Source organism: Chionomys nivalis, unplaced genomic scaffold (assembly GCF_950005125.1).
Source record: "Chionomys nivalis unplaced genomic scaffold, mChiNiv1.1 scaffold_28, whole genome shotgun sequence".
Classification (NCBI taxonomy): domain Eukaryota; kingdom Metazoa; phylum Chordata; class Mammalia; order Rodentia; family Cricetidae; genus Chionomys; species Chionomys nivalis.
The window spans coordinates 6,611,977-6,631,390 of record NW_026646922.1 but is presented as its reverse complement, the minus strand read 5'-3'; the positions used below and the strand labels follow the sequence as shown (position 1 = coordinate 6,631,390).

Genomic DNA, 19,414 nt, shown 5'->3' with positions numbered 1-19,414 from the left:
ATACAGAATAAAGAAAGAATATTAAGAGCTGCAAAGGAAAAAGGTCAAGTTACCTATAAAGGTAAACCTATCAGACTTACACCTGATTTCTCTATGGAAACCATGAAAGCCAGAAGGTCCTGGATAGATGTGCTGCAGAAACTAAGAGACCATGGATGCAAGCCCAGACTACTGTACCCAGCCAAGCGTTCATTCACTATAAATGGATAAAACAAAATTTTCCAGGATAAAAACAAATTTAAACAATACGTAGCCACAAATCCAGCCATACAGAAAAAATAGAAGGAAAATCACAAACCAAGGAGTCCAACAATGCCCACAATAACTCAGACATCTAATGACCCTTCACCAGCACAACTTGAAGAAGGGAAACACACAAACTCTACTACCAAAAGAAAGAAAGAGAGAAAGGAAAAATGACCGGAGTTAACAACCACTGGTCATTAATATCACTTAATATCAATGGACTAAACTCACCTATAAAGAGGCACAGGCTAAGAGATTGGATTCGAAAACAGGATCCAACATTCTGCTGCTTACAAGAAACACACCTCAACCACAAAGACAGACATCTACTCAGAATAAAGGGCTGGGAAAAGGTTTATCAAGCAAATGGACCTAAGAAACAGGCAGGTGTGGCCATACTAATTTCTAAGAAAGTTGACTTCAAAGTAAAATCAATCAGAAGAGATGGAGAGGGACATTTTTTACTCATAACAGGAACAATTCACCAGGATGAAGTCTCAATCCTGAATATATATGCCCCTAATATAAAAGCACCCACTTATGTAAAGGAAACGTTACTAAATCTCAAGGCAGTCATCAAACCACACACACTAATAGTAGGAGATTTCAACACTCCTCTCTCACCAATGGACAGGTCAATCAGACAGAAACCTAACAGAGAAATAAGAGGATTAAGAGAGGTAATGAATCAAATGGACTTAACAGACATCTATAGAATATTCCACTCAAATAAGAAAGAATATACCTTCTTCTCTGCAGCTCATGGAACCTTCTCGAAAATAGACCACATACTCGGTAACAAAGCAAACTTACACAGTTACAAAAAGATATCGGTAACCACCTGTGTCTTATCAGATCACCATGGACTAAAGTTAGAATTCAACAACAATGCTATCCCCAGAAAGCCTATGAACTCATGAAAATTGGACAGTCAACTACTGAACCACACCTGGATCAAGGAAGAAATAAAGAAAGAAATTAAAGTCTTTCTTGAATTCAATGAAAACGAAGACTCAACATACTCAAACCTATGGGACACTATGAAAGCAGTGCTAAGAGGAAAGTTCATAGCATTAAGTGCCCACTTAAAGAAAACGGAGAAAGCACACATTGGAGACTTAATAGCCCACCTGAAAGCTTTAGAAAAAAAAGAAGCAGACTCACCTAGGAGAAGTAGAAGACTGGAAATAATCAAATTGAGGGCTGAAATCAACAAAATAGAAACACAGAAAACTATCCAAAGAAACAATGAAACAAAAAGCTGGTTCTTGGAGAAAATCAATAAGATTGATAAACCCCTATCCAAACTAATCAAACGGCGGAGAGAGAATACGCAAATTAACAAAATTAGAAACGAAAAGGGAGACATAACCACAGACACAGAGGAAATTCAGAGAATCATTAGATCTTACTACAAAAAACCTGTATGCCACAAAATTGGAAAATGTAAAAGAAATGGACACTTTTTTAGATAAGTACCATATACCAAAGTTAAATCAGGACCAGGTGAACAATCTAAATAGACCTGTTAGTCGCGAAGAATTAGAAGTTGTTATAAAAAACCTCCCCACCAAAAAAAGCCCAGGTCCAGACGGCTTCAATGCAGAATTCTACCAGAACTTCCAAGAAGACATAATACCTATACTCCTTAATGTATTCCACAATATTGAAACAGAGAAGTCATTGTCAAATTCTTTTTATGAAGCTGAAGTTACTCTGATACCAAACCACACAAAGATACAACCAAGAAAGAGAACTACAGGCCAATCTCACTCATGAACATCGACGCAAAAATACTCAATAAAATACTGGCAAACCGAATCCAAGAACACATTAGAAAAATTATCCATTATGATCAAGTAGGCTTCATTCCAGAGATGCAGGGCTGGTTTAACATACGAAAATCTATCAATGTAATCCATCATATAAATAATCTGAAAGAAAAAACCATATGATCATTTCATTAGATGCGGAAAAAGCATTTGACAAAATTCAACATCCCTTTATGATAAAGGTCTTAGAGAGATTAGGAATACAAGGGTCATTCCTTAGTATAATAAAAGCTATTTATAGCAAGCCGTCAGCTAACATCAAATTAAATGGAGAGAAACTCAAAGCTATTCCAATAAAATCAGGAACACGACAAGGTTGTCCACTCTCTCCATACCTCTTTAATATAGTGCTTGAAATTCTAGCAATAGCAATAAGACAACATAAGGGGATCAAAGGGATTCAAATGGAAAGGAAGAAGTTAAACTTTCATTATTTGCAGACGATATGATAGTGTACATAAGCGACCCCAAAAACTCCAGCAAAGAACTCCTTCAGCTGATAAACACCTTTAGCAGCGTTGCAGGATACAAGATCAATTCCAAAAAATCAATTGCCCTCCTATACACAAAGGATAAGGAAACAGAGATGGAAATCAGAGAAGCATCACCCTTCACGATAGCAACAAATAGCATAAAATATCTTGGGGTAACTCTAACCAAGGAAGTAAAGGATCTATTTGACAAGAACTTTAAGTCTATGAAGAAAGAAATTGAGGAGGATACCAGAAAATGGAAGGATCTCCCTTGCTCCTGGATTGGGAGGATCATCATAGTAAAAATGGCAATTCTACCAAGGGCAATTTATAGATTCAATGCAATCCCCATTAAAATCCCATCAAAATTCTTCACAGATCTTGAGGGGACAATAATCAACTTTATATGGAGAAACAAAAAACCCAGGATAGCCAAAACAATCTTATATAATAAAGGATCGTCTGGAGGCATTACCATCCCTGACCTCAAACTCTATTACAGAGCCTCAGTATTGAAAACAGCTTGGTATTGGCATAAAAACAGAGAAGTCGATCAATGGAACCGAGTAGAAGACCCTGATTTTAACCCACAAACATATGAACACCTAATTTTTGATAAAGGAGCTAAAAGTATTCAATGGAAAAAAGAGAGCATCTTCAACAAATGGTGCTGGCAGAACTGGTTGTCAACGTGTAGAAGAATGAAAATAGATCCATATCTATCACCATGCACAAAACTCAAGTCCAAATGGATTAAAGACCTCAATATTAGTCTGAACACACTGAACCTGATAGAAGAAAAATGGGAAGTACTCTACAACATATGGGTACAGGAGATCATTTCCTACGTTTATCCCCCGCAGCACAGACATTAAGGACAACATTGAGTAAATGGGACCTCCTGAAAATGAGTCGCTTCTGTAAAGCAAAGGACACTGTCACTAAGACAAAAAGGCAACCCACTGACTGGGAGAAGATCTTCACCAACCCTGCAACAGACAAAGGTCTGATCTCCAAAATATATAAAGAACTCAAGAAACTAGACTTTAAAATGCTAATTAACCCAATAAAAAAATGGGGCACTGAACTGAACAGAGAATTCTCAACAGAAGAAATTCAAATGGCCAAAAGACACTTAAGGTCATGCTCAACCTCCTTAGCGATAAGGGAAATGCAAATTAAAACAACTTTGAGATACCATCCTACACCTGTCAGAATGGCTAAAATCAAAAACACCAATGATAGCCTTTGCTGGAGAGGTTGTGCAGAAAGGGGCACCCTCATTCATTGCTGGTGGGAATGCAAACTTGTGCAACCACTTTGGAAATCAGTGTGGCGATTTCTCAGGAAATTTGGGATCAACCTACCCCAAGATCCAGTAATACCACTATTGGGAATATACCCAAGAGATGCCACATCAAATGACAAAAGTATCTGTTCAACTATGTTCATAGCAGCATTGTTTGTAATAGCCAAAACCTGGAAAAAACCTAGATGCCCTTCAATTGAGGAATGGATGAAGAAAGTGTGGAATATATACATATTAGAGTAGTACTCAGCGGTAAAAAACAATGACTTCTCGAATTTTGCATGCAAATGGATGGAAATAGAAAACACTATCCTGAGTGAGGTATCCCAGACCCAAAAAGAGGAACATGGGATGTACTAACTCATAATCGGTTTCTAGCCATAAATAAAGGACATTGAGCTTATAATTTGTGATCCTAGAGAAGCTAAATAAGACAGTGAACCCCAAGAAAATCATATAGTCATCTGCCTGGAGAGGGGAAGTAGACAAGATTGCAGGGCAATAACTGGGAACTTGCGGGTGAGGTGGCAAGGGGCAAAGGGGAAATGGGATGAGAAACATGAGAAGTGGAGGATGGGAGGAGCTCGGGGGATTGGGATGGTTGGGATATAGGAAAGGAGGATACGGGAGCAGCGAAGTATATATCCTAAATTAGGGACCCATCTTAGGGTTGGAAAGAAACTTGATTCTAGAGGGGTTCGCAGGTGTCCAGGGAGATGTCCCCAGCTGGTACCTTGGGCAACTGAGGAGAGAGAACCGGAAATGACCCTATCCTATACTGATAAATATCTTACATATCACCTTAGAACCTTCATCTGGCGATGGATCGAGGTAGAGACAGAGACTCAATTTGGAGCAACGGTCTGAGCTCTTAAGGTCCAAATGAGGAGCAGAAGGAGGGAGAACATGAGCAAGGAAATCAGGACCACGAGGGATGCACCCACCCACTGTGACAGTGGAACTGATTTATTGTGAGCCCACCAAGCCCAGCTGGTCTGGGACTGAATAAGCATGGGTTGAAACTGGACTCTCTGAGCATCGCGGACAATGAAGGCTGATGACAAGCCAAGGACAATGGCATTAGGTTTCGATCCTAATACATGAACTGGCTATGTGGGTGCTTAGCCTGTTTAGATGCTCACCTTCCTGGACATAGATAGAAGACCTTCGTCTTCCCGCAGGGCAGAGAATTTGGACTGCTCTCCAGTATCGAGAGGGAGGGGGAATGGTGTGGGGGGAGGAGAAGAGGAGTAGGGATAGGAGGAGGGGTGTGGGGGGAGGGGGCAATATTTGGGTGGAGGGAGGGAAATGGGAAACGGGGAGCAGGTGGAAATTTTAATTAAAAAAGAATAAAAAAAATTAAAAAAAAAGAAAAAAATAAAACTTGACAGAGATATCTTGATGCCTGGACAGTAAACCAAAGTTCTTCTGTAACATAGGGAAATCCTTCTTCAGCCTACAGGCCCATAGTATCTGGCAGACTTTTCCATGAAGCAGTGAATTTGAAAGGCTGTTTTGCCTCTATTGGCAGTTTGTCAGTCACTTTCTTCTCTGTCCTGCAGAATGTCTGGAACATTTCTTGAAGCAGGAACCCTGAAGGACTCAGGAGACATTTTTATGGTGTTGGTTTTCTTCTACTTTATGCAAGTTACAGGGATCAAACTCAGGTTGCCAGGCCTTGGTGGCAAAAACCTTTGCCTTTTGAGCCCTCTTATATTTTCACTGGAATAAGGAAATAGACTTCCTCCCTTATTCTGAAAAACCACAGAAAAGGCCTTTTTCTTTTAGTGGGGCATGAGAATGTTTGCAGTTGGAGTATGGAAGGATGTTTTGCACACATTTTCTCAGTTGTGTACCTTTACCACCATCTAGATGACTATATTGAAAGCAACCTCCACATTATGTCAGGATGTCCTCCAATAGGGGTGAATTTGGAATTAGGCACGGATTCCTTGGCAGGCAAAAGCTTGCAGCACAACGAAAAAGATGGAACCCAAAAGATAGGTAAAATTATTTACCAAATTACCACCAAACCTTTCATGCATTTCATCAAGTTTGAGAGTGACTTCCATATCTATGTCTATGATTTGAGGAAGATGTGTTAAAGTGAAATTCTCAAATTTTGGGGGTCTGACTTATCCTATTAGCCATCTCTTTCATTAGATCACTCACTTATCCAGTGAATGATTGAATTTATCCATTCCTCCATGTCTCTATCTTCTTCAATCCCTTCTTCCATTTCCCCATGTCTTGTGTCTACAGGTTGCCAAGATAAATCTACTATGTCTCTTCTGTTCTAGAAACTTTCATTTGTAAAGAACTTGCCCTCTCAGGGGTGGATTTTTGTGAGTTCTCTGTAGATGGAGACCATATGAGGAGGAACAGAGGAGCAACCATGACAACACTTGTGCAGTAGAGTTAGGCAGATTACAGATTGATGCCTGGCAAGCCTGTACAATGAGTCAGATTCCCATGAGCTCTGTCACTGTGATCTCACATAGATAACTCATTCAGTGTTCATGTCCAGGACATTGAGTTTTAAATTTGTCCTAATCTGGTAAAGAAACCAAGATGAGGAAAATAGAGGAGCCTGATGTAAGGCCAAAAAATGGGTCATTTGAAAAGGTAAGACTACATGCCTCCATGTGTGCTGCCACCCTTTTAGGAAATCCATCTTACCATAGATTAGCTATAGGCAACCCAAGTGTCCAGCACACTGCTAACCACAGGTTTGAACCTAACTGCCTTTGATTTCTGAAACAATTGCTGTCCTGTTAAGGTCTCATAACAACACAGCCATGTATGTAAGAATGCCCCCCCAGCACCTTAGAGCAATTTCAGGACACCAAAGAGGCAGCAAGTTATCTTTATTGGAAATACAATTGTTTCTGGAGGGACAAAAGGATGTACATTAAAAAAAATACGATTGGTGTACTCACTACGATTTTATGTGATATGGCAAACACAGGCTTCTGGTTCTGAATACTTGGTCCTCAGGAGGTTTTGTAGGTTGTGGAGACCCAGAACCTAGCTGGAGGAATTGCGGTCTGAAAGCTCAAGCCTTTATGTTTCAGGGCATCCTTTCACTGGTCCCCAATGTTTACTGATTTCATTAGAGAGTATGAGAGGCGTCCTACTCCTGCTGCCATGGCTTCTGCAACATGAACAGTAATAACCCCCTCCACACCCTGGTTGGTCTCATCACATCGAAAGGTTTAAGTCACAAACAATCTCCCACAGCAGTTTAGAATTATGATTCATAAAATGGTTATTTCATTTAAGGGGCAAACCTAACAGATTGCCATGCCAGAAAACAGCCCTCTGCAGGATGAGGAGAGGAGGCTAGTAGCTGGATGTGGAGATGGATGCAAGAGAGCAAGCTGAAGGCAGTTGCTACATTTTGAAAGAGAGAGACACCACACCCCAATGGCCTTTATCTCAGTTGCTATAGCCTGAAGGAGCAGAAAGAGCTCGTGCAACACATATATTTGGACATAGCAGCAAAATTTACCAGTATGTGACAAAAACCTATTTCAGTTTATTTTTTTCATGCTTTCAGGTACATGGCAGAGACAGGATCTGCTTCATTCATTTGTGTGACCAATGATTTCCCTTTAAGAAAAACCCACAAACGCTCCCAACAACATCATCAGCATTCAACAACATGTCCATGATTTCTTTGCTTTGCCTTTGATTGAGCGGTAAATCATGCTGCTAGTTAAGCTGTGCAAGCAATGTGAATTTCTCTGTAAATATATAGACAGAATTGACAGGTATCTTAAACATGTCAGGGGGTCATACTGCAATGGAGTGGGTTAATCATCACCATGTGACAGTGACATATTTAAGATCTCTCCTTTGTCATTAAATCTCAGAATTGTCAAGATGTTATGTTTTTGTGCAGACTTCTCAGGGTTTTCTCCCATTCATGGTTTCCATGGATGTTTGCTAGTTACACTGACATGTCTTTTGCCAGATTCTGTCAGTTTTTGCCATGCACTCTCAGCTCCACAACTTCTCCTGCCCTAAGATTCTAGTTCCAGGCATTTTAGACACTTGTGACTGTTGCACGGGTGTCTCATGTTCCGCCTAAATGATTTGGAATGTTATTTAGCCTGAGTTTTAACTTCCATCCCTGAGTTCATTGACTTTCCTTGACCATCTTTCTTGGGCCACTGAGCTGAACTACTAGGGGTTTGCCCCAGTTACTTCTCCATGCTGAGACAGCCTACACTCTCAGTACTACTGTGATAGTGTTTCTGTAAGCAAGTATTCTTCTCAAGATAAGAAGAAATTTAAATATTATAATCCATCTGCTGTTATTGTGTCTTAAACACACAAACACACCCACATAAGTTAATGCACACACACTGTTGATATCTCAACTTAGGGTGCCGTTCTGGGGTTAGTAAGAGGCTTCTTTCTAGAGGGGTTCCCAGAAAGCCATGGGGTGATACAAACAAGGACCTTGGGCAGGTGGGCTGTGGGTGCCTGCACTGTGTCATGTCCCTAGGCACTAAGGGCGCTTTGTCCCATAGTCAGACTGATGACTATCTTGAATATCACCATAGAACTGTTGTACGGAAAAGGATGGAGATAAAGACAGGGACCCACATCAGAAAACTAGACTGAGCTACCAAGCTAAAGTTGAAGAGCTGAAGGGGAGAGAATAAGAGCAAAGAACTAAGGAATACAAGGCCTTGGTCCACCCACTGGGACACTGTGTCTGAGCTAATGGGAGATCAACAAAACCAGCTATGCTGGGACTGACAGAGCATGGGATCAAAGTGGAAGCATTGAGTGTGGCTGACAATTGGGGCAGAAGGAGAAGCCAATGATAATGGCCCTGGGATTTGTCTGTACTGCACATACAGGCTTTAATCGATCATATACATGTAGATGCATACCTTCCTCAATCTGTATGGAGAGGGGGCAAGGGCTTCCCACAGGTCAAGGTACCCTGCCCTCTATTATGACTGGATTGGGAGTGGAGAGGATTGGTGGTTGCGTGAGTTGTTAGGGTGAGGAGGAAAGGAAGAGGAAATTTGAAATTTTTTATAATGAAGGAAGAAAAATTCAATACAAGATAACCAATGGAGAGATGGGATCTAAGAAAAAAAAACTTTCGTGTGATTTGTTGACTCAGACACCAAAGACTTTTTCAGAAAAATAAGATACAGGGATTGAGTTGCTTGGGCAAGAGTGTGACTTGAGTAATTGGGAAGATGAGTGGACGGTTATTTTGGGTCCCCTGGTGGCTGTATACAGCTTTTGAGGAGCTGAATGCTGGATGTTTCTGTGGGTAAATAGGGAAGTAACAAGCTTGTGAGGGGATTTCTGACATAAGTAGAGCCTTGGTGATGTCACAAAGCCTTGATTCGTTGGGTAGCAACTCTGTTCCACTCAAAGCACTAGACTTCCATGATGGTGGGTTTATTATCCTCACAGTGCCTGAGGAGGACAGTTCAGCTCCTGATCTCCACAACTGTACAACAGGCTTTTTGCACCTGAACATTTCCGGAAGATGGAATCTGGAGAAGTAGGACATTTTCTTTTGGTAAATATGTTTCCAAAGCAAATAAGACCTCTGTAGTACAAAAAAAGTTTTCCTTCAACTGTCCTGCAGGTCCACCATTTCTGTTGTTACCAGCTCCTATATTTGATAGCTGTGTGGATGGTGAATGCCAGCTATTCTTCCCACTTTATCTTTGCTAACAATATCAAATTCATCAATCCACTAAAATGGCAAAGCTCCTCTTTGTCCATAGGTGTATTAAAAGATACTAATTATTTCTCAATGGCTGCTGTTGCCCAGAATAATGAGTCTTTCCGGTTGAAGTGGGTCTCACAGTACTCACTTCCACAATGAAGACACAGAATGGCTTTATGTAATATACCTGGGTCTGGATCAGGAGACCCAATACAGAGAGCCAGTGGACTGGAGTGCCATGACCTTGGGCAGGCTATCTTGGATTGAGCCCCCTACCTATTAGCTTGATGTCAAAGGAAACATGTGGATGTCCTTATAATTCTTTGTTATCTGTTCAGATTTTTCTTACTCGTTTCAGGGATAGGCATACCTTCTCTTCTCATTGACTTAGTCAGTCAGAAAGTAGGTTTCTCAGCAGACGTCATTTGCCTTTGGGCAGCAGGAATGTGTCTCTGAGATTGCTATACTGAGCTGTAGAGAAAAATATGCAAATTGTCATATTTATTTCTTAAGAGAAAATTACAGTTAGGTATGCAAACCTGTTGATCAATATCTTTGTCTCCTGCACCACAGTTCTTCCAGAAAAGAGCCTTGACCTCATAGCCTCCCCTTGTTATCCTTGCAGGCACTCATGGTTGAGGCCACAACTTTGTTTCTGAATTAAACAGAAGGAAAGGTCTTTCAACCTAGAGAGTGGGCAGCTATGAAGCCCAAGCACAGAAAGATAGCCAAGAAACAGCGGACCAGGAGGCCAGTGGCCTATCACAGTAAGTCTACAGCCAAGATGAAGATGCCTCTTAGTATGAGAATCATGCCACCTGTCCAAAAGAGGAATGGGTCATCTCTCCAGAAGCCAAAACTGAGTAGGCCTTTTGAGGCCCTGGAGAATATTGTCGGCCGCAGAATTTCTCACGGCTGGAAGGAAGCCAATGAAACAGTCACCCAGTGGAAGGCCATCATTCTAGATCAACTGCCAACAAATCCCTCTCTCTATTTGTTGAAGTATGATGGGATAGATTGAGTCTATGGATTGAAGCTTCACAGTGATGAAAGGATTTTAAACCTTAAGTTCCTGCCTAACAACGTACCATTTCCTCAGGAGACAGACACTCATCTCTTAAACTCCATAGTTGGCAGAGCAGTGAAACATACATTTGAGGGCACAAATGGCTCTAAGGATGACTGGAAGGGGATGGTCCTAGAGGAGGTGCCAATCATGAAATCCTGGTTCTATATTACCTACAAGAAAGATCCGGTCTTGTACGTTTACCACCTCCTGGTTGACTACCTTGAAGGCAACCTCCACATCATGCCAGGCTCTATGGAGGAGTGGACTGGGGTGGTCCAAGATGAGGTGCAGACCATGAAGACCTGTTTCTACATTACCGACAAGAAATATCCAGTTGTGTACCTTTACCACCATTAGATGACTACATTGAAAGCAACCTCCACATTATGCCAGGATGTCCTCCCATAGGGGTGAATTTGGAATTAGGCAGGGATTCCTTGGCAGGCAAAAGCGTGCAGCACAACGAAAAAGATGGAACCCAAAAGATAGGTAAAATTATTTACCAAGTTCCCACGAAACCTTCCGTGCATTTCATCAAGTTTGATAATGACTTCCATATCTATGTCTATGATTTGATGAAGATCTGTTAAAGTGAAATTCACAAATTTTGGGGGTGAGACTTAAAACTGTGTTTGGGGAACTCTTTTTTTCAGAAATACCTCAGGTCTTTTATTAATCCTGGTATCTTTCCCAATGGAATTTTTTTTTGCTCTAAAAATAAAATTTCTGAAGGTGTTATTTTGTTTGGTGAATGATGGAGTTTCTGGTGGAAGGGACATCACAGAAAGACAGGCCTCAAAGCAAAACAGGACTTATGGTCTTTCCACTTGGAGAGGGAATGACGAAAGGAGATGCAGTGTGTGGAAGAGGACAAGATGGCTGTTTAGGAAACAGAGGAGAGTGGCCAAAAAGATGTAGGATCTCAGAGAGGGATAATGCGTGAGGGAGAAACATGTCATATGGAAAGATGTGACATCGAGGTGTTGGGACTTAAGAGGATAGAGAGTGATCATGAAGGGTCACAAATGTGTACTCAGAAGCAAAGAAAATTGGGTTTCATTTGATTAATGGTTTAATTCATACTATCTGGAAGTCACTGGGTATATTAACTCCACTGGAGCATGTTGAGTGACCCGGATCCTCCTGCCTAAAGAAAAGTGTCTCCTCTCAGTGGCTCTTCTGCAATGGGGTGGACCTCAGGCTACCTACTTACTTTTGCCAGGCTTGATCTGCTACCTATTTTGTCATGCCTGGATTCTTTTGTCTTGCACTCTCACAGGTCTTATGCATGCCATTCAACCCCTGTGAGTTCATTTAAACAATTGGCCTGCCTTAACTGTAAAACACTGTTCCCTTGTCATTGATCATGTTCTGTGGGATTTGGGCTATAAAACTCATAAACAGACTCACCCGCACCTAGGCTAAACTAGTAGTACATTGAATCACATTGGTGTGTGACATGCACAGATATGATGAATGCACCGAGCTCCATAAAATCAGTTACCTAGGGAATCAGTGATGTTAAGTGAAGTGTGGCAAAGACCCCACAAACCCATCAGACCCGAGGATACCAGTATGATATTGATGCCTGACTCCCATCATGCAAGGATCCTGACATCTTTAACAGGGCAGTTTTGGTTCCTTCATCTTCAAAAACTTGGTTAGTAAGGTTGTAGGTGTCAAACTGCCATTCAGGGCCCAGCATGTAGGTCACCTGTGCCAGGTCAGGTGATTTGGCTACAATGTGGGTGAAAACTTGTACCAGGGCATGCTGGTACCCTCGCCCCTTCTTCTCCTCAACATCATCATCACTCTCCTGGGTGGGCCTAGAGCACAAAGAAGGCAAAATGGACTAAGCTTCCTCCTTAGTGGATAACCTTATCTACCCTCAATTTGGACTGACTTTCAGAGGGCATGCAGCACATTTTATCCTATTAGCCATCTCTTTCGTTGGATCACTCACTTATCCAGTGAATGATTGAATTTATCCATTCCTCCATGTCTATATCTTCTTCAATCCCTTCTTCCATTTCCCCATGTCTTGTGTCTACAGGTTGCCAAGATAAATCTACTATGTCTCTTCTGTTCTAGAAACTTTCATTTGTAAAGAACTTGCCCTCTCAGGGGTGGATTTTTGTGAGTTCTCTGTAGATGGAGACCATATGAGGAGGAACAAAGGAGCAACCATGACAACACTTGTGCAGTAGAGTTAGGCAGATTACAGATTGATGCCTGGCAAGCCTGTACAATGAGTCAGATTCCCATGAGCTCTGTCACTGTGATCTCACATAGATAACTCATTCAGTGTTCATGTCCAGGACATTGAGTTTTAAATTTGTCCTAATCTGGTAAAGAAACCAAGATGAGGAAAATAGAGGAGCCTGATGTAAGGCCACAAAATGGGTCATTTGAAAAGTAAGACTACATGCCTCCATGTGTGCTGCTACCCTTCTTAGGAAATCCATCTTTCCATAGATTAACTATAGGCAACCCAAGTGTCCAGCACACTGCTAACCACAGGTTTGAACCTAACTGCCTTTGATTTCTGAAACAAATGCTGTCCCATTAAGGTCTCATAACAACACAGCAAGGTATGTAAGAATGCCCCACCATCACCTTAGAGCAATTTCAGGACACCAAAGAGGCAGCAAGTTATCTTTATTGGAAATACAAATGTTTCTGGGGGACAAAAGGATGTACATTTAAAAAAAAAAGGATTGGAGTACTCACTACGAATTTATGTGATATGGCAAACACAGGCTTCTGGTTCTGAATACTTGGTCCTCTGGAGGTTTTGTAGGTTGTGGTGACCCAGAACCTAGCTGGAGGAATTGCGGTCTGAAAGCTCAAGCCTTGATGTTTCAGGGCATCCTTTCACTGGTCCCCAATGTTTACTGATTTCCTTACAGAGAATGAGAGGCCTCCTACTCCTGCTGCAATGGCTTCTGCAACATGAACAGTGAGAACCCCCTTCACACCCTGGTTGCTCTCATCACATAGGAAGGTGTAAGTCACAAACAACCTCCCACACCAGTTTAGAATTATGATTCATAAAATGGTTATTTCTTTTAAGGGGCAAACCTTACAGATTGCCATGCCAGACAACAGCCCTCTGCAGGATGAGGAGAGGAGCCTAGTAGCTGGATGTGGAGATGGATGCAAGAGAGCAAGCTGAAGGCAGTTGCTCCATTTTGAAAGAGAGAGACACCACACCCCAATGGCCTTTATCTCAGTTGCTATAGTCTGAAGGAGCAGAAAGAGCTCGTGCAACACATATATTTGGACATAGCAGCAAAATTTACCAGTATGTGACAAAAACCTATTTTAGTTTATTTTTTTCATGCTTTCAGGTACATGGCAGAGACAGGATCTGCTTCATGCATTTGTGTGACCAATGATTTCCCTTTAAGAAAAAACCCACAAATGCTCCCAACAACATCATCAGCATTCAGCAACATGTCCATGATTTCTTTGCTTTGCCTTGATTGAGCGGTAAATCATGCTGCTAGTTAATCTGTGCAAGCAATGTGAATTTTTCTGTAAATATATAGACAGAATTGACAGGTATCTTAAACATGTCAGGGGGTCACACTGCAATGGAGTGGGTTAATCATCACCATGTGACAGTGACATATTTAAAACCTCTCCTTTGTCTTTAAATCTCAGAATTTTCAAGATGTTATGTTTTTGTGCAGACTTCTCAGGGTTTTCTCCCATTCATGGTTTCCATGGATGTTTGCTAGTTACACTTACATGTCTTTTGCCAAATTCTGTCAGTTTTTGCCATGCACTCTCAGCTCCACAACTTCTCCTGCCCTAAGATTCTAGTTCCAGGCATTTTAGACACTTGTGACTGTTGCATGAGTGTCTCATGTTTCGCCTAAATGATTTGGAATGTTATTTAGCCTGAGTTTTAACTTCCATCCCTGCGTTCATTGACTTTCCTTGACCATCTTTCTTGGGCCACTGAGCTGAACTACTAGGGGTTTGCTCCAGTTACTTCTCCATGCTGAGACAGCCTACACTCTCAGTACTACTGTGATAGTGTTTCTGTAGCAAATATTCTTCTCAAGATAAGAAGAAATTTCAATATTATAATCCATCTGCTGTTATTGTGTCTTAAACACACAAACACACCCCCATAAGTTAATGCACACACACTGTTGATATCTCAACTTAGGGTGCCGTTCTGGGGTTAGTAAGAGGCTTCTCTCTAAAGGGGTTCCCAGAAAGCCATGGGGTGACACCAACAAGGACTTTGGGCAGGTGAGCTGTGGGTGCCTGCACTGTGCCATATCCCTAGGCACTACGGGTGCTTTGTCCCATAATCAGACTGATGACTATCTTGAATATCACCATAGAACTGTTGTACGGAAAAGGATGGAGATAAAGACAGGGACCCACATCAGAAAACTAGACTGAGCTACCAAGCTCCAGTTGAAGAGCTGAAGGGGAGAGAATAAGAGCAAAGAACTAAGGAATACAAGGGCTTGGTCCACCCACTGAGACACTGTGTCTGAGCTAATGGGAGATCAACAAAACCAGCTATGCTGGGACTGACAGAGCATGGGATCAAAGTGGAAGCATTGAATGTGGCTGATAATTGGGGCAGAAAGAGAACCCAATGATAATAGCACTGGGATTTGTCTGTACTGGACATACAGGCTTTAATCGTTCATATTATATGTAGATGCATACCTTCCTCAATCTGGATGGAGGGGGGGCAAGGGCTTCCCACAGGTCAAGGTACCCTGCCCTCTATTAGGACTGGATTGGGAGTGGAGAGGATTTGTGGTTGCGTGAGTAGTTAGGGGGAGGAGGAAAGGAAGAGGAAAGTTGAAATTTATTATTTATGAAGGAAGAAAAAATCAATACAAGGTAAACAATGGAGAGATGGGATCTAAGAAAAAAAAACTTTCATGTGATTTGTTGACTCAGACACCAAAGTCTTTTTCAGAAAAATAAGATACAGGGATTGAGTTGCTTGGGCAAGAGTGTGACTTGAGTAATTGGGAAGATGAGTGGACGCTTATTTTGGGTTCCCTCGTGTCTGTATACAGCTTTTGAGGAGCTGAATGCTGGATGTTTCTGTGGGTAAATAGGAAAGTAACAAGCTCGTGAGGGGATTTCTGACATAAGTAGAGCCTTGGTGATGTCACAAAGCCTTGATTCGTTTGGTAGCAACTCTGTTCCACTCAAAGCACTAGTCTTCCATGATGGTGGGTTTATTATCCTCACAGTGCCTGAGGAGGACAGTTCAGCTCCTGATCTCCACAACTGTTCAACACGCTTTTTGCACCTGAACATTTCCGGAAGATGGAATCTGGAGAGGTAGGACATTTTCTTTTGGTAAATATGTTTCCAAAGCAACTAAGACCTCTGTCGTACAAAAAAGTTTTCCTTCAAATGTCCTGCGGGTCCACCATTTCTGTTGTTACCAGCTCCTATATTTGATAGCTGTGTGGATGGTGAATGCCAGCTATTCTTCCCACTTTATCTTTGCTAACAATATCAAATTCATCAATCCACTAAAATGGCAAAGCTCCTCTTTGTCCATAGGTGTTTTAAAAGATACTAATTATTTCTCAATGGCTGCTGTTGCCCAGAATAATGAGTCTTTCAGGTTGAAGTGGGTCTCACAGTACTCACTTCCACAATGAAGACACAGAATAGCTTTAAGTAATATACCTGGGTCTGGATCAGGAGACCCAATACAGAGAGCCAGTGGACTGGAGTGCCATGACCTTGACGTGTGGATGTCCTTCGAATTATTTGTTATCTGTTAAGATTTTTCTTACTCGTTTTGGGGATAGGCATACCTTCTCCTCTCATTGACTTAGTCAGTCAGAAAGTAGGTTTCTCAGCTGAGGTCATTTGCCTTTGGGCAGCAGGAATGTGTCTCTGAGATTGCTATACTGAGCTGTAGAGAAAAATATGCAAATTGTCCTATTTATTTCTTTTTATTTCTTTTTTTTTATTAATTAATTAATTTAATTATTAAAGATTTCTGCCTCTTCCCCGCCACCACCTCCCGTTCTCTCCCCCTCCCCCAATCAAGTCTTCCTTCCTCCTCAGCCCAAAGAGCAAGCAGGTTTCTCTGCCCTGTGGGAGGTCCAAGGACCACCCACCTCCATCCAGGTCTATTAAGGTGAGCATCCAAACTACCTGGGCTCCCACAAAGCCATTACATGCAATAGGATCAAGAACCCATTGCCATTGTTCTTCAGTTCTCAGTAGTCCTCATTGTCCATTATGTTCAGCGAGACCGGTTTTGTCCCATGCTTTTTCAGTCCCCGGCCAGCTGGCCTTGGTGAGTTCCCGATAGATCATTCCCATTGCCTCAGTGTGTGGGTGCACCCCTCGCCATCCTGAGTTCCTTGCTCGTGCTCACTCTCCTTCTGCTCCTCCTTTGGATCTTGAGACTTCAGTCCAGTGCTCCAATGTTGGTCTCTGTCTCTGTCTTCTTTCATCGCCTGATGAAGGTTAATATTCAGGGGGATGCTTATATGTTTTTCTTTGGGTTCACCTTCTTATTTAGCTTCTCTAGAGTCACGAATTATAGTCTCAATGTCCTTTATTTATGGCTAGAAACCAAATATGAGTGAGTACATCCCATGTTCCTCTTTTTGGGTCTGGCTTACCTCACTCAGGATAGTGTTTTCAATTTCTGTCCATTTGTATGCAAAATTCAAGAAGTCATTGTTTTTTACTGCTGAGTAGTACTCTAATATGTATATATTCCATACTTTCTTCATCCATTCTTCCATTGAAGGACATCTAGGTTGTTTCCAGGTTCTGGCAATTACAAACAATGCTGCTATGAACATAGTTGAGCATATACTTTTGTTGTATGTTTGGGCATCTCTTGGGTATATTCCCAATAGTGGTATTGCTGGGTCAAGAGGTAGGTTGAACCCGAATTTCCTGAGAAACCGCCACACTGCTTTCCAAAGTGGTTGCACAAGTTTGCATTCCCACCAGCAATGGATGAGAGTGCCCCTTTCTCCACAACCTCTCCAGCAGAGGCTATCATTGGTGTTTTTGATTTTAGCCATTCTGACCGGTGTAAGATGGTATCTTAATGTTGTCTTGATTCGCATTTCCCTGATTGCTAAGGAAGTTGAGCATGATCTTAAGTGACTTTTGGCCATTTGAACTTCTTCTGTTGAAAAGTCTCTGTTCAGCTCAGTGCCCCATTTTATAATTGGATTGATTAACCTTTTACGGTCTAATTTCTTGAGTAGTTTGTATAATTTGGATATCAGACCTTTGTCAGTTGCGGGGTTGGTGAAGATCTTCTCCCAGTCAGTGGGTTGCCTTTCTGTCTTAGTGACAGTGTCCTTTGCTTTACAGAAGCTTCTCAGTGTCAGGAGGTCCCATTTATTCAATGATGTCCTTAGTGTTTGTGCTGCTGGGGTTGTACGTAGGAAGTGTTCTCCTGTGCCCATGTGTTGTAGAGTACTTCCCACTTTCTCTTTTATCAGATTCAGTGTGTTTGGACTGATATTGAGGTCTTTAATCCATTTGGACTTGAGTTTTGTGCATGGTGATATATATGGATCTATTTTCATTCTTCTACAGATTGACTTCCAGTTTTGCCAGCACAATTTGTTGAAGATGCTCTCTTTTTTCCATTGTTTACTTTTAGCTCCTTTATCGAAAATCAGGTGTTCATAGGTTTGTGGGCTAAAGTCAGGGTCTTCTATTCTATTCCATTGGTCGACTTCTCTGTTTTTATGCCAGTACCAAGCCGTTTTCAGTACTGTAGCTCTGTAATAGAGTTTGAACTCAGGGATGGTAATGCCTCCAGACAATCCTTTATGGTATAAGATTGTTTTGGCTATCCTGGGTTTTTTTTTTCCATATAAAGTTGATTATTGTCTTCTCCAGATCTGTGAAGAATTTTGATGGGATTTTGATGGGGATTGCATTGAATCTATAGATTGCTTTTGGTAGAATTGCCATTTTTACTATGTTGATCCTCCCAATACAAGAGCAAGGGAGGTCCTTCCATTTTCTGGTGTCCTCTTCAATTTCTTTCTTCAAAGACTTAAAGTTCTTGTCAAATAGATCTTTCACTTCCTTGGTCAGAGTTACCCCAAGGTATTTTATGCTATTTGTGGCTATCGTGAAAGGTGATGCTTCTCTGATTTCCCTCTCTGCTTCCTTATCCTTAGTGTATAGGAAGGCAACTGATTTTTTGGAGTTGATCTTGTATCCTGCCACATTACCAAAGGTGTTTATCAGCTGTAGGAGTTCTTTGGTAGAGTTTTTGGGGTCGGTTATGTATACTATCATATCATCTGCAAATAATGAAAGCTTAACTTCTTCCTTTCCAATACCGATCCCCTTGATCCCCTTATGTTGTCTTATTGCTATTGCTAGAATTTCAAGCACTATATTGAAGAGATATGGAGAGAGTGGACATCCTTGTCGTGTTCATGATTTTAGTGGGATGGCTTTGAGTTTTTCTCCATTTAATTTAATGTTAGCTGTCGGCTTGCTGTAAATAGCTTTTATTATATTTAGGTATGCCCCTTGTATCCCTAATCTCTCCAAGACCTTTATCATAAAGGAGTGTTGAATTTTGTCGAATGCTTTTTCAGCATCTAATGAAATGATCATATGTTTTTTTTCTTTCAGTTTATTTATATGGTTGATTACATTGATAGATTTGCGTATGTTGAACCAGCCCTGCATCTCTGGAATGAAGCCTACTTGATCATAATGGATAACTTTTCTAATGTGTTCTTGGATTCGGTTTGCCAGTATTTT

General features: G+C 41.4%; 2 pseudogenes; both read left to right on the top strand.

Moving 5' to 3' along the window:
- The window catches only part of LOC130869150 (spindlin-2-like), a 32,374-nt pseudogene extending 26,430 nt beyond the window's left edge, over nt 1-5,944 (top strand).
- Nucleotides 5,945-10,450: 4,506 nt separating this feature from the next.
- On the top strand, nt 10,451-11,211 carry LOC130869147 (spindlin-2-like; annotated as a pseudogene).
- The last annotated feature ends 8,203 nt before the right edge of the window (nt 11,212-19,414 follow it).